This window comes from Mixophyes fleayi, chromosome 1 (assembly GCF_038048845.1).
Source record: "Mixophyes fleayi isolate aMixFle1 chromosome 1, aMixFle1.hap1, whole genome shotgun sequence".
NCBI lineage: Eukaryota > Metazoa > Chordata > Amphibia > Anura > Limnodynastidae > Mixophyes > Mixophyes fleayi.
The window spans coordinates 15,706,046-15,723,043 of NC_134402.1; the positions used below are offsets into that span (position 1 = coordinate 15,706,046).

Consider the following 16,998-nt stretch of genomic DNA (forward strand, 5'->3'; position numbering starts at 1 on the left):
AAACAGGCCCCACCCAGCTAAAGTGGCCAAGTTGAGACTGCAGTCATTTGAGCTACGGTGACATCATGACCCCCGCCCTTGTTTTCAAACCACCAATCCACACGGTACATTTCTGCAATGCAAGTCTGCCAAGATATCAATCACTCTGGTCTGTTAGAGAAGCAACTACCAGCTGAGGAGTGAGAGAGCCTAGTGGGCATATATAGCATAATATAAACACCAACAATTTCACGTATTTTAGTAATACACAGTCTTCGATATATATTTGAATACCAAATACTAGAATCAGAATGGTTTCATGGTGAAACGAACATTCCAGAAGAACAGATTGGAATGTTCTCAAACACTAACGCAGTAACAAGTGTCAATAAGCTGTACACAGTGTAGGGTTAATAAATCAATAGAGCGGACAGTTACGTGAAGAACTGTGTTTGTTTTCATTTAGAGCCTAAGCTGTGAAGACTTCCATGCCTGCCAAATAGATATTGTGTGCAAGAGACCAAGGAAACAATATACAAGCTCCTAATGATAACCACTAATGGCACACAGTGTCACGTATCCCGGACAACATACAACATGGGATCTTAGCCGTGGTTAGTCAGCTCCGGAGATCTTCGAGTTCTGTGAATACTTGCCTAGAAGCTCACAGCCATTGTATTAGGAGAGTTTACTAATTAATAATTACGCTCGGTAAGACACAGAAGAAAGGCACAACTCAAAACTATTCCCTATAGAAGATAACGACTCTCTTCTCCACCCCTCTCTCTCCTGATCATTTATCAAACTATTTCCACATACCGGCGGCACCTAAATAAAACAAATTTCCCACTATATACAATTCTCCCTTTCATTGGAGGTCAACGGGCTCTTCCCACCTCTCCTACAGTCACAAAGCCTGGATCACAGTGAGTACAACAGCGTTCCAAGTCCCAGCCAACACGGAGCGGAACCCCCACAATTTCACGTGCAAGGGCCACGAAAAACTTTTCACTTTGATAAAGTGCGGTTCGCCCTAATAAGGCAAACAGCAACAGCGGTTTATAAATGAACCCATCATCCTCTGCACAAATGGAAGAGACGGCGGCAGAAAAAGGTCACAATCTACTGCAGCTCGGTAGAAACAAAGCGATCTCCTCTGCTCAAACACACAAGACATTTCTTCTCCATCTCACGGACCACAGCTCTGTGAAGCTGGTAGGCCACCATACTGGAGGAAATAATCTGTAACGGATACAGAACTGCAACTGTAAACAAAAACTACTGCGGAATTTTTCTTATGGAGACACAGGGCGAAAGAAATTTCCTATTTCTCAACCCTAGAAATTTATCGGATGACACAAGTTACAATGGTTACTTGGAATCACGCAGTTCTGTATTTTCATTTGATGCAAGATTCAAAATTTCCAAGCGCATGATGTCGGTATAAGAGGCCACGTGTCCCAGGTTATGTACAACATGCAGACATTGTCCTATTAGTCATAACAACAGGTTAGGGAACATTCCAAGCCGATAATAGCATATGCTATTATTGTGTCTTGCATTATTAATTGGGTGAGCCATCCTTGTGCTTTAATTAGCTGCTTGTTTTATCACAGAATTCTATTTTTAATCCAACGGAATTAAAGTTCCACAAATGGATGGCTGTCTGGAGAAAGGTCCCCTGTTTACAGAGCAGGGTACACTTTGTAGGGTTACCAAGCTGAAAGGGACGTTGGCGACTACCGTTTCGGTGGCTTCTCTGAAAACCACCCAATCCCGTTCGTTGGTGGATGCGTCGCCTGTGCACCGCGGGAGGCAGTCATTGTGTGGCCTGAACCATAGGCAAACCGAGGGGGGTTGGTTTCCTAGTGCCTGGAAACCCCCTCCAAGCCTGGGGCACTGTATAATTGAGGTGGCTGGACCCTGCTCCCGCTTCACAGGGCTCATCTTGTAAAGGGAGAGCTGCGTGCACCTAACAGTAGTGCACGCAGCATTGTCCATGTATATTATGGCAATAGGAAGAGTTGGAGAGCAGCCAAGCACTGTCTAATATTATAGCTACACCCCCATGCATGCTGGTCCCGCCCACTGGCGTGGAAACCCCCTCTGCAAATCCTGCATTTGCCCCTGTGAACTAATATTCACAAGAATAGGGTCTGTCCATTCATTAGGAAACTAGTACCTTATAAATATTAGTCATACTGAATCTCCGTGATGTCGCTTGTCCCTTACAAATTGATAAGTCTGCAAATTGATTCACCCCAAAAAATTAAAGTGTGCGGGTAGATTTTAAAGTAGAACTCCATCCAAAGAAACCTTTTTTCCAGGGATTACAATTAAATTAAATAATGTATTTATGAAACTTTTGTGTCTACATTATAGCTGAGCATCCCTAGTGATGTTCATAGACAGCCGACATCAACAGCAGATACACTGCAAATGCTAACTCCAGAGAAAATAACTAATTTAGCTGCTTAGACCATATCCATGTAAAAATTCCAACTGTAGTGCACAGAAGACGTCAATGAGGGTAAATCGTTGAAATGTCCTGTTTACATGACTAGAAGGGGTTTTTTTGCTCTTATCCATACAAATACTTTGCAGTGTTTAATGGCAATAGGCATTTATTATACACAAATACATCGTTAAAAAAATCTTTTTTATTTTTTTGGCTTCACAGGCGGTAGTCTTCTGATGTAATCTTACAACACGTGGGCGTATATACGTTTGTGCTGTAGCTCCTGGAATCTTGGTACACGGTAAGTTATAAGAACAGTTTAGTTGTTAACCTACAATTAACCTACAATTCTCGGCTAATCCACCTGCTGCTGTATTGTGTGGCGAAGTTCCAGGCACATAATTAATTAGGGCTTTGTTGACTTACAATAATACATTATTTCAGGGATAAAGTTTCTAAAGTCAAGCTGGAAAAAAAAACAAAAAACAAAATAAAAGTTTTGGCAAAGAGCATAATCAAAAGTACAAAAAGACTTTTCTGCCTGAACGCACAGAAAAGGTAGATTGTGGGTTCTAAATTATGTGAAAAGCTAGTCCTCACCGGTCTGAGAAAATGGAATCATAAAAGACAATTAATAATCTGGTAATTAGCTGGACATATTAGTCCTTAAAAATGACAAAATATCAGAGTAAGAGACGCAAAACTCAAAGCAGGAAACGTACTAGTTAGTTATTACCCCAATAAACCTCTTTACAGCAGAGATAGACGTTTCAGTAGCCGAATGCTAATTAAAATGTTGATAAGAGAGAGAACACGCACGTGCTAACGCTGGACATGGCAATAAAGTGACAGGTTACTGTGTTTACACGGGATTATCGGCCCATGAACTAGCGCATACAGACAGAACAGTGCTGTTACGTTGTTGAACGGTTTTTGCAGCTCTGTAATAAATGGCCAATGCTGCTAAGAGATGTCCTCGGTGGTTCGGGGAGATATAGGATATCTAGATGCAGTGACCCTTTATGTCCAAATTTTACGCAAAGACGGGTTATTCTGTGATGTTTACAGAGACACAATCATGAAAGTTCCACTTGTGTGTCACCATTCAAAGATATATTTGAACATTGGTCTATGAATTCAGCTGGGAAGTCAACGGTCAACTCTGCCATGTGACGGGCTTGGGGTAGGACAGGGGCGTCGAGAAGGAGGAGTGGGTACAAAGTACTGGGGCCCTGGCCTGTTTGCGTAATGGGAGCAGCCACAAACCTGGTGTGACTAAGCCTACTTCAGGTACCCCGAGACGTTGCTGTATCGGGGTCCAAAATTCCTTAGTGGCCCTGCTGGGAAGAGTTGCGGCCAAATTCTGCCTGCAAACTGTGCAAAATTTTTCGGTCCAAATGCAGAATGAGGCAAATATATTCCAGAACGGTTCTATACCTTCCGCTCACAGCTAGCATCATCATTATGTTATTTATATAGCGCCACTAATTCTGCAGCGCTGTACAGAGAACTCACTCACATCAGTCCCTACCCTATTGGAGCTTACAATCTAAATTTCCTAACATTCACAGACAGAGAGACTAGGGTCAATTTAGATAGCAGACAATTAACCCTACCAGTATGTTTTTGGAGTGTGGGAGGAAACCCACGCAAACACGGGGAGAACATACAAACTCCACACAGATAAGGCCATGGTCGGGAATTGACCTCATGACCCCAGCGCTGTGAGGCAGAAGTGCTAACCACTGAGCCACCGTGCTGCCCCCTGTAATCATTCCGAGGTAATAATGTAACACTACACAAGAGCGACATTCCAATATTATTTCCTAGATCTTCTCTCTCCCCCGTCCCTCCTTCAACACCGTACAGATAACATCTGAATATTTTGATTATATATTCATTATAAGAGGAGTCTTGGTGAAGGAATATTGCTATACTGCTTCTATTTTCATAGACTAAGCGCGATGGCGTGTGCTTGATTTAAAAAAAAAAAGTTATTTAAAATCCCATTAAGTCGGGAGAATGGTGTCCCTTGGAGCCTGATTATAATTACAGAGAAGTGAAGGAGAGAGTTTGGGTCTAGGACGCAGCAGGGAATTGTACCCCTCTCCAGCCTGGCGATGTCAAAATTACATCATTACAGAGAAGTACCAGGAGGAAGAACACAAGAAGTTTCATTTTCTTGGCGAGTAAGCATTTATCTCATATCTGTGAAATACATTTGAGAGTAAATTAATTTCAAGATTGAAGGAAAAAAAATGCTATAATCTTGAAGGATATCAGGGCATGATTTCAATACTTTGTAGTCACTCAGGTCTCCAGCACATTAATCTGTAGGAATCACTACAAGCTTTTAAACTATTAAAGGGCCACTAAACCTTAAAACACTGTACAAGTGGATGTAAAAAAAAAAAAAAAGCCAATAACGTTCTAATATATACATGAAGTAGGCGGCAGTGGCATTGTGTGTCTTGGAATGAATGATTGCATGTATGTGCAATTAATATCCGTATATAAAAGCTACAACCCAACCATTGTTTGTTGAAAGATCGCAAGACAAACATGAGCAGAATAGTTCTGGGGTGGCGCAATTAAAATACTTTTTTCAAATCATGTTAAGTTTGTTCCTTTTGCAAAATGTTCCACCTAATCCGATTAAATTATCCATTTTGCAAAATAGATTTTATTTTATTGGATAAAGTGTCAGCCGCAAATCAGTTCCTTATCAATTCAATTTAAAAGTAAATAAATTGCAGAGTGAATGATTGAATGGTTATGTGGGTGTCCTGTTTAAAACTGCAGCAGCTTATCAAGCGGAAGATATCGGAGAAAGTTCTGATCGTGTTGGGGGGGGGGGGGGGGGGGGGGAATAGTTTCCTGTATACAACAGACTATGTATCAGTAATCCCAATGAAGGACACAGCAGTCGTCCTCTTTTACAATAAATATATATATATATATATATATATATATATATATATATATATATATATATATATATATATATATATATATATATATATATATATATATAACTCCAATCTTATTCTACAAAGCTGTACAGAGGATATAAAGTGCTTGACATCAGTCCCACCGGAGCTTACAATCTAAACGCTCTACCCCACTCTAGGGTACATTTTGCCGTATTACTAACAGTTTTATAAATATAACTTATTTTTAGAATTTGCAGCCGTTTAAATGACAAATGTTAAATCGTTTAGTATTTTTATCAACTCCAAACGCCTTTATACTATTCTCTACTCTAAACCTGGTCACACACAAGCACTATTTTTGCTGTTGAAGACATGATTGCATTTCTGTACAATCACATAAATCTACCATTAAACCACACACTTTACAATCTAAGGGGCATATTCAATTAGCTTTTTGATTCGCGGGCTGCGAACGAAAATCCACGGTATTGCGGTACCGTGTATTACGTTTCGCGGCTGTTCCGGCGCGTTACCGCGAATCTAAAAGCTAATTGAATATGCCCCTAACTGTCTTATATAAAATCATTTCCAATCAGATCTTCATTCAAAATACTAATGACTGCTTCACCCGTATAGCACGCTTTCAATTGGACAGGACAGAAATACATTGTCAGTGTATCAGCGTTGTAGAATTGTTAGACTTTAAAAAGGTACAATTACAATCCACACTATCCAATCAGGTTTAACTTGGTCCTTACAGATGAAGAATTTCCTCCCAATTTGATCGGATTATCGATCAATTTGGCAATAGACATTTTATTGCAATGGATCTATTTGGTCCTTCAAACGTCTATTCTTTACCAATGTTTACAGACATTATATTGCAAACTACTAAGAGAGATCTAGTAGTCACTATTTCAGGTGAGCAATGTAACAAAGCAATGAGGAAGGCAAGTCGGATGCTTAGTTGCAGAAGGAGAGGAAATCAGTAGAAAGAAAGAAGTAATAATATCACTGTATAGGTCATTGGTACGGCCTCATCTAGATACTGTGTTCAGTTCTGGAGGCCGTATCTCCAGAAGGATATAAATACATTACAGACTGTACAAAGAAGGGCAACTAAAATGGTGCATGGTCTACAGCACAATACTTACCCGGAAAGACTAAAAGATCTTAATATTTATAGTTTGGAGCAGAGAAGGGAACGGGGGACATGATAGAAACTTTCATATATATGAAGGGTTATAATAAGGTGCGGGAGGGAAACATTATACAAAGGAAGAGAAGTATTAGAACACGAGGACATGCATTGACACTGGGGCGGGTGGGGGGGGGTGTAGGTTCAGAGGAAGCATGACTTCACAGAAAGGGTAGTGGATAAGTGGAATAGCCTCTATCAGAGGTGGTAGAGGATAATACAGTAGAGCAATTTAAACATGCTTGGGATATCCTTACATAGAATAAAGGATCAAACAGGGTTGAGGTTACCGTATGTTGAAAAATGTGCAGACTAGATAGATGGGCCAAGCGGTTCTTATCTGCCATCAAATTCTGTTTCTCGACAAGTAGAAGAGGTCTAATCTAACGCCTGCACACACACGTACACAGAGAAATGGTAATAATGCACACGTGTCCTCTGCGTGTTGTGATGCCCAGAGATGAAGTGTAGGACAGAAGTCCCTTCTGCCTGCAGCAGCCTTTACTGCATCTACATACTTGAAAGATTGTTAGTGGGAGCTGCTAAGAGAATTGGGAGAAGGAGGAACGGAGTGCGCGACGGAGCTCCAAAGGTATAAGGAGCGGAGAGTGCGACGGAGCTGTAGAAGGTATAAGGAGCGGAGAGTGCGACGGAGCACTAGAAGGTATAAGGAGCGGAGAGTGCGACGGAGCGCTAGAAGGTATAAGGAGCGGAGAGTGCGACGGAGCGCTAGAAGGTATAAGGAGCGGAGAGTGCGACTGAGCGCTAGAAGGTATAAGGAGCGGAGAGTGCGACGGAGCACTAGAAGGTATAAGGAACGGAGAGTGAGACGGAGCTGTAGAAGGTATAAGGAGCGGAGAGTACGACGGAGTGCTAGAAGGTATAAGGAGCGGAGAGTACGACGGAGCGCTAGAAGGTATAAGGAACGGAGAGTGCGACGGAGCGCTAGAAGGTATAAGGAACGGAGAGTGCGACGGAGCGCTAGAAGGTATAAGGAACGGAGAGTGCGACGGAGCGCTAGAAGGTATAAGGAACTGGGAGAGTGCGACGGAGCACTAGAAGGTATAAGGAACTGGGAGAGTGCGACGGAGCACTAGAAGGTATAAGGAACGGAGAGTGCGACGGAGCGCTAGAAGGTATAAGCAACTGGGAGAGTGCGACGGAGCACTAGAAGGTATAAGGAACTGGGAGAGTGCGACGGAGCACTAGAAGGTATAAGGAACTGGGAGAGTGCGACGGAGCACTAGAAGGTATAAGGAACGGAGAGTGCGACGGAGCACTAGAAGGTATAAGGAACGGAGAGTGCGACGGAGCACTAGAAGGTATAAGGAACGGAGAGTGCGACGGAGCACTAGAAGGTATAAGGAACGGAGAGTGCGACGGAGCACTAGAAGGTATAAGGAACGGAGAGTGCGACGGAGCACTAGAAGGTATAAGGAACGGAGAGTGCGACGGAGCACTAGAAGGTATAAGGAACTGGGAGAGTGCGACGGAGCACTAGAAGGTATAAGGAACTGGGAGAGTGCGACGGAGCACTAGAAGGTATAAGGAACGGAGAGTGCGACGGAGCGCTAGAAGGTATAAGGAACTGGGAGAGTGCGACGGAGCACTAGAAGGTATAAGGAACTGGGAGAGTGCGACGGAGCACTAGAAGGTATAAGGAACTGGGAGAGTGCGACGGAGCACTAGAAGGTATAAGGAACGGAGAGTGCGACGGAGCACTAGAAGGTATAAGGAACGGAGAGTGCGACGGAGCACTAGAAGGTATAAGGAACGGAGAGTGCGACGGAGCACTAGAAGGTATAAGGAACGGAGAGTGCGACGGAGCACTAGAAGGTATAAGGAACGGAGAGTGCGACGGAGCACTAGAAGGTATAAGGAACGGAGAGTGCGACGGAGCACTAGAAGGTATAAGGAACTGGGAGAGTGCGACGGAGCACTAGAAGGTATAAGGAACTGGGAGAGTGCGACGGAGCACTAGAAGGTATAAGGAACGGAGAGTGCGACGGAGCACTAGAAGGTATAAGGAATGGATATCAATGTTACAGAATCGCCGACGTGTTTACAGAACAGGAACCTGCTGCATTATGCAGACAGGTGCGGATTACAAGGTGTAATACAACATACACAAGGAAAGATGGGAGAGCAGCTTCAGCGTGTAATCCAAAAATATACTGCACATATGCATTCATTTTAATAGGATAAGGCAATAGGCATTTTGGAATCGTATTTATTTAATATTATAATATTCAGGTATGTGAACTATTGTCTGCAAATTTTGGGAACTTGAGTTTCCAGAGTATTTAAAAAATTTTAGTATCTAAAAATATAAAAAAATAGGTAAGCCACCTCTTTCCCCCCCCACATAGATAGCCCTTGGCATTACCCTCCTCATTGAAGTGTCTAGCAGGTCATGGAATATTCATCTGTGGATCTCTAGTAATGATTAATTATACCGTATATTTCCTTATTGAAATAGAAATTGATCAAGCAGTTCCATTCATTCACCGTGTCATTCTGAATCTGCTACTACAAGATCATACCAACAGAATCATTCTTATGAAAAATCTATGCATACTGGCTGTGGTTCAACTTTAACATCCAGTGGGATGTTGGTTACTGCAAGTTCAGAAGGCAGGTAAAATTCATCCATTTTTTCCCCCCCCAAAAAAATCAAAAACTCAAAACATCCCTTTCACATTCTCCTCAGTCCGTAAAAAGGCACCAAAGGTATGCTGAGACCTGTAGTTCCCCAACACCAAAAAAAAAAGCCACAGGTTATCAACGCCTATCAACGACTTCACCAGACCTGCTCCAGAGTCAGACGGGGACTAAAACGTTGGTTCCACTTTACGGCTTAAAACTTCTGAAGCTCCTGGATCCTAAAATACACAGAATTATCTCCACCTTTCCTAAGCAGTATTCCATGGGTTGAAATGCAAACCAAGATACAAAAAATAAAATAAAAATGTATTACAGATAAAAAGAATATACAGAGACGTGTATTCAAATCATGCTGGCGATGGTTAGTGTGTGAAGCACAGAACACCGTGCCGTCGATCTGTGTGTAGCCGGCATTCCTGTATTCCAATAACAGAACCGTTTCCCAGAGACAATGTCTCCCTCAAGTGTTAAAAGGCTCAGTGGGAAGCAACGAGCGAGACCGAGTTATCCTGAAGGATACGGCTGCACAGACACACACAGAGGGCGGCCAGCTCTCTCCGGAGAAGCACCAACTCAGGTCGTGCCTTCTGGTCTCACCGGGACGCCATGCAGACCGCGACTGACCCTGGCGTACAAAGAGCCTTCCCGGAACCATCTCAGGTACACTTAATCCTTAATCTGTCAGCTGCCGCACAAGCCGTTGCATTATACATACATTAAAAGCCATGTATTATTTATATATATACCTACCGATAATAAGCGTGCAAAGTCGTGCTAGGGGACGTGAATGCGTCACATCGATCGTGAATGTCACTTGCCTGTCAACACTCGAGACAAATTATTACAGCCAGCGTTAAACGAAGAGCGGCAGAAAAATTCTAAACCAGCTATGAGCCTAGCCCAGTCATAAAAACACACTGTGCCTTTAATTACAGTCACGGTCCCTCCGACATTATCCGTGCATCTAAAATTCGCATTCCTAATGCCAAAAGGGCTGAGCAATTAGTTGTTAAGTTTTGACAGCATTATATAAAACCAATACATAGGATCTACACAAAACTAGATCAATATAAAGGAGACTGGGGATTTAGCCAGCACAGGTCTTTCGGTTTGTGTTTTAAAAGAATGCTCGGTATCATAGAAAGCCAATTAATAACCTAGGAACAAGTACATCCTCCACAACCGATGTGCTTTCTAGTCTGCAAAGCCTGAGCAGGCAGCACCAATAATAAGAATTGCAATGGATGAATATTGCATGACCAATATCCCAGCTGAGAGAAGCAGCAGCAAGCTCCAAGCTAGCAACACAACATCTTTTATCACAAAACAATGCAATAACAGACCACATTTTAGAGCCACGAACGGTTAATCCTGTGCTACCCAAGGTAAGCAGTCATTTACTGGATCAGCAAATTGCTTTTATCTGTAATGGAGAGAGGTGAGAGCAATGCCACACAACCAGCCCACCTAAAGGTCTCAGTGCCGGGTGCTACGACAATTACCGTAGGACCCTTCTGCAAATACCTGGCCGCCCCATATGCATTATGGAATATATAAAATAAAGAACTCACCTTTGTGGACAGTCAGCCGGCTAGGAGGAAGAAGGTACAGGAGAATAGTAAAGTGACTTGTAGGACTCCAAAAAAAAACAAGTAAAACTTAGTGGATGAAAAACACCTCTAAAAATTAAGGGGCCACATTGGTGCTGTGCTGGGGGTGGGGGGGGGGGGTCTCTCTGGGCAGCCGTCTATTGGTGTGGAATGGAATGAGGTGGAGTTAGAGTGAGGGTCTGACAGCTGCACTGGAATAACAGGCTTCTGTTACCAGCCCTGACCAGTGACCAGGAAGGAGGAGGGGGGGGAGAGACAATACAAAATAATAAAAACACATTGGATTTATCAGAGCCAAAAACTCAGAGAAAGGCTGATTCCGGAGGCTGCTGATCTCACCGTCGCTGCCTGCACAGAGGATGGAGAGAAAGAACCAGACCAGTGTATGGTGTGTGTGCGCCCACAGATACTGAGGCTGGATGAGAGGTACCAGGACTCTGGGCATCCCCAGCAGGGAGGGGCAGTACAGTGACTGACACATGGGCGAGAGGGGAGGAATAGGCTTGAAGAGGCGAGCAGCAGCGTATCTCACACCCGATACTACAGGTAACCAAATCTAACACTACGTCAAATGCAAAAACCACAGAGCAACAAGCCCAAGAGTTCCCTGTGCTTGCTGATGGCATCACAGAACGGGCAGCAGGTGGTCCGTGCATGATAACATAATAGGTTTAGCAGCACAGAAATCCCAACATCTTTAAAAACCGCGGTTTTGCTCTCTTACACGCAGCTGCTCTGTCAGTGTCCAGGTTAATAACGCATTCCCTGCAACAGATAAAACGCATGTAGCGCACACAAGCTCCTGCAGAAACTGCAACTTGGGTTAACAACTTTATGTGCATTTGTTTTATCTATTTTTAAATTTAAAAAAAATAAATAAATTGCTCAGTCTATCCAAGATAGGAGGGGTTGCTTGCTAGTATGTTTGTGCATAGTATTTTTAAAATAAAATTACATTAAAAAATAAATAAAGGGTTTGTTCACACAGAAATTATTTAAAAAAAGTGACAATCTCTTGATGTTTTACAATAGCTTTAAAAAGCATGCTAAAAGATTGCAGTGTCAATACACATTTATTACTTCGTTGGTCAACATTACAGAAACCATATACTGTCTGTACATAACAATGTCTAGATCTATACATCTCATGTACAGTTCACAGACTTTATAAAAGGTCAATGATTGGCCTTTAATAAAATATTGATTACACAGAATACGATCACACACTAAGAATACCATCCATCACCCAGAACGAGGAGTGGTACTGTGTAATTATCCCTACTTGCATAACACCAGGTAATGAGAATTACGCCGGACAGGCAGAATGATTAATCGAAACAATTGCAGGGCAAAATATTTAAAAATTGCCCTTTGAGGGGGATGAAGATACAAGTAAGCAACTTGTATGTAGAACATCTTAGTATATAATCGCAATAAGATTATTAACACTCACTCATAACGTCAGGAACCCCAAAAATCTCCTCATGCTCCCCAAATTCTCCCACCAACCAATAGAGAGCTGCGCAGAAGCTCCCCTGACGACAGTGGTCATTACTGCGTCAAACCTAGTATACTTGGAGAACGCCAGGGTGTTCAGGGGTCAGGATTTAGGAAGGTGTGAAAAGTTTTACCTCAGAAAATTTATTTTAATAGACCTCAAACTCTTTTTATGTGTGCCTGTCACCTACTAGCAATTTTGTGGGATGAACCCACGTTCATAAGAAGATATATTATTATTTCACTAGGAACTAGTGAACAACACTGAGCCATGGGGCACCACGTCCCAGCCCTCCCTCCCAGTGTGCCTCGTGCCTCATGATGTCACTAGATCATACTTGCCAACTCTCCCGGAATGTCCGGGAGACTCCCGAAATTCGGGTCGGTCTAACGGACTCCAGGGAAAGCTGGCAAGTCTCCCGAATCCCGCTTGCGGGGCTAAAATGATGCAATTTGTGGTGAATCACGTCATTTTGGTCTCGCCCCCGTGACAAAACGGCATATGTGACGCAGGGTGGGGCCAAAATGACGCATTTGGCCGCGACCGCCCCCTAGACACGCCCCTCTCCCGGATACAACTTGCCAAAAGTAGGCAAGTATGCGCTAGATCCTAGTGGACGGATAGGCCTTTAAATTAGCCGCTTGCTAGATCCATAACTAGTTTTATGCTCCCGACAACCAAAATAAGGGATCCCCGATTTTCTGCTTCGAGTAATTTGAATTATGTACAGTACAACAAAACAGTAGGGGGGGGGGGGGGGGAGAATAAAAGAGGCCGACTTGATTTCAAGCCACACTAAACAGAACGCACAACAGGGGGCCATGTAATATAATGGCTTTGCTCGAATGTTGTCGTGGACGAGGAAGCATAACCATGTACGTCGTGCAGATGTCTCCCTTAATTAAATCAATGTGTTCCAGTAACCTACAATTCCCATTAAAAGGATGGCTGTACAATGCATGTAACCCCTTGACCGAGAAACGGGCGACGGGTCCCGGCGCGGCTGGGTTTGTCTACGCAATGCGGGACAGCGCTGCAGACTAGTAACTGTGTGTGCAGAGGTCAGTTCTGTTTGAGTGCATCTCGTTTGGGGCCTGTAATTAACTTCAAAGCACGGAGATTGTTTACATCCCTAGAACATGACGGACTTGACAAACCACGTCACTTGTACTGTACATCAGGTTTGGGAAGCCTGTGGCTCGCCGGGTGATGAGGACCACAGGGCTAAAGTCTAAAGTAAGCAAGAGAGCCTGCTATCTGTCCAACAAGGCATGGTGGGACTTGTAGTTCTACAACAACTGAAGCTCAAAAGGCTGTCCAAGCCTGCTTTAGACGCTAGGAAATTCACAATATAAAGATCACATGAATATTATATGACAGTCTTATAAGTAAACCGGACATTATATGGGGCGCTTGTAGTTCTTTTATATGTAATATGTTTTAATTTGCCCCTTTTTGTTTTCATGCAATGCAGATTTCTAGCATTATAAGTAATATGTTTAGAATACAGTCTCTCCCCCCTCAGGGGAACTTTACTAGGCCCTTGGGACAAACACATGACAGAGCGGGTTGAAGCTTGATAAAGGGCTGTTTTTACACTTGGAGGCTCCAGATCTCAGGTTAGTACAGTCAGTTGAGGTTGTTTAGGACGACTTTTCCTGTCTGCCTCCGTTTTACATAACCCTCTTCTACTCGTGTAAAGCGTGAGCAGAGTTCATCACACGGAACAATTTTTTGCAAATCCGCAGCACACCACAGCCTCTTGGTGAGCTATTTAAAGATGCATTCACTTCCCCTGCTACTCTCTAGGGCAGGCCTGTCCAACCCGCGGCCCTCCAGATGTTATGAAACTACAAGTCCCAGCATGCTCTTCCAGCTATCAATAGGTTGTCTACTGGCAAAGCATGCTGGGGCTTGTAGTTTCACAACACCTGGAGGGCCGCAGGTTGGACAGGCCTGCTCTAAGGGGAAAGTATATCGATGGACTGAGCAGATACGCACAATATGAGAGTCTACCGACAGCTGCACAAGCTGCTGCTACTCCTACCAAGCAGACATTTGCAGGCGTTCTACAAACTACTGCAGAACCATGACAGTTACCATCTGACTTGATTCGATTATCTACATTACAGCACTTTGTTTTGTTTTTTTTGCAGTTAATGGTACATCAGTTTCCAATGTCATTTCCATCTTAGCCCGCAATCTGAACCACACAGCGTTTGCATGGGGGCACCCTAAGACCAAGAAATAGATGTGATCATGAGACGGCCAAATAGGCACATTTCTGGTAACATGCAATGTTCCTCACGGGCTGCATAGTCTGCAGGAGAACCCATTTCTACGTTCAGAACTGAAATGTATTGAGGTCCCTAGTCCTCCAATCAGTAGTAAGTTGAAAGGAAAAAAAAAAAAGCAAATAAAAAAAAAAGTGTAAAAATCTCTATAGCAAGTATATCAATCGGCAAAGAGAGAGGGGGGAGGGGACTTAAAAACAGGAAGCAGCAATTACAAGGTCATGTAGGAGCTCTAACATGAAACCGTCAGGGTCATGACAGGTCATAAACACCGTGCAACTGACTCCATCCAGCGACCAGCGTCTAGTTCAACAGGAAATGAAAGGAAGGCGAGAATGGATTTTAGTAATTAAGTTGCGCACACTTTAGGATGGAGCCAAAGGAAAATTAGGCACATGGGGGAACTTAACTAGGGGGCTACAGTTTTTGGATGCCAGTGTTGGTTGGGTACAGCTAGTCATGTGAACAGAAGAATATAAAAAGGTTGACTAGGTAAGAAAAATAAGATACAAACACCCTCCAGATAGAAGTAACAACATGCTGAAGATGGGTAGAGGTCTCCTCAGAAGATCACAGCACCGACCTGTCGGAGCCTTCTGAGACCTCCTGCGTCAGAAAGATGGATAACTTTGTACATTATCTAAAACTAAATTAGCTTTGAGTTGTATTCTTCAATATCAGCTGGCCAAACCTTCATTTGTCTTTAATAATCCTATTGTTCACTGTGTGCTCACAAGTCTGGAAACAGCAGTGATGGCCAACGGGGAGCCCCCCGGTCCTCCAACTGCTGCCCCCAGCTCTATGCCCCTGCCCTGACTTATAACAAAGCAGAGAATAAGACTGAATGGGAGCAGCCAGCGTCACGTGACCTCCGCCGCACAACGCCGTGAGAACACGCGGTACTTCTACTCAGAGGCGGAAGCGCAGTGGTCTCTCTGCTTCTTTTGAGGGTTCCTAACTTGAGTGGCAAGGCAAGCAATCATTTTTAGGCAGGATGGCATTAGTAAAATTTATTTAAATGAATAACGTAATTAGTGATCATTAGATTAGCAGTGGGGCGATACTCCCAGTGAGTGGAGACACACGAGAAGGTCTGAGGAGCACGTGGGAACATTATGTGCCAAACGGGTGGTCCGAGGGGCATTCTGGGATGTGCGCCGTTAAGCGCGCGACCCTTTTGAAGATTAGAGGGCGGCAAGAATGGGAAGGTCGCCACAATGAAGCCAGAGAATAGAAGACACTGTTATTCTATAGAGAGTGGGATGTTTTACCACAACATGTGCGAATCTTTCTCTGAGCCATCACACACGTCAGGCTACTGGGCTAATTGGCACACAATGCATTAGAACTGGCATTCATCTATCGGACGTGTGTCACCCAGCTGTGTCGGGCATAAGCCGAGGCTTACGGAGCGGCAGCATAAAGCAATTAAACCAGAATCAGAGCGCCAGCCAGTTGTACTCGGTGTAAAGCACAGACTGCTGTTCCAGGCCACTTACAACAAAGCTATACCCAGCAAGACATTCAGCGTCTATTCACGGACAACACATGGGTTAAAGCCGAAGGCAGAAGAGAAGACAAAAAAAAAACACAAAAAGAAAGTGTATATCCTGGGTGTGCAGAGTTACTGTGCAGCAGAGCGTGCACTCAGTGACCCAGTGTGTACACACCTCACGTCTTTAGACATGCCCGGCTGACTCGCCCCTTCCTCTCGCACAATGGAAAGAAGGTTTGATCTGCGCAGCCACTGCCAGCGAGTGGATTAATCTCAAATACATTTTCATCGCAGAACCTCCAGGAACCTCTCGCACTTAATAGTTTGGCTACAGAAGGATTTCACATTTCTATGTGACAGTTATTGCAGAGTATGAAAGGCACAGAATAGACATATAGCACAGAGGGATGAGCCGTCTCCTGTACACGAGAGCAGAGAAGGGATGATAAAGAATAAGGGCAATATGAGCTAAAGAGGAAATGTCAGAATATATCAGTTCATCAGGCCTGGGCATCCTGCCACGCTGCAGCTGGTGTGGAACTACATGTCCCAGCATGCCTTCCTCTTTAAAATAACAACATCCACAAGCCTACAGTCCATTACACATTTATAAAAAAAAAGTTCCCAAAATAATCAGTACGGAGAACACGTGTGAACTTCTGATCACAAAACGCAGATTACAAATTTGATATTAAAAAAAAACTAAACCAAGAATAGAAAGTTACTGAACCAGTCACATGAGAGTAAAAAATATAAAACTATTTTCCACGAGGTGTAGGAATAAGTATAAGAAAAAGGGGCCTATTTATTTTCTATCGGACTTTTGCCTCGTTGATTATCATCCGTCATCGCAGTGATGATAGATAAAT

General features: G+C 43.5%; 1 protein-coding gene across 5 annotated transcripts in view; it reads right to left on the reverse strand.

Annotated features, from left to right (window-relative positions):
* Positions 1 to 16,998, reverse strand: part of SLC4A11 (solute carrier family 4 member 11) — a 113,343-nt gene that overhangs the window by 75,077 nt on the left and 21,268 nt on the right. Inside the window, exon 1 of one of the 5 annotated variants that reach the window (XM_075189549.1) lies at positions 10,804 to 11,216. The exons of 3 other annotated variants lie outside the window; for them this stretch is intronic. The gene's annotated coding sequence lies outside the window, so the exon portion shown is untranslated. Of the gene's footprint in view, positions 1 to 9,982; positions 10,002 to 10,803; positions 11,217 to 16,998 lie in introns of those variants that run through there. One more of the 5 variants, XM_075189563.1, reaches the window with a different exon arrangement.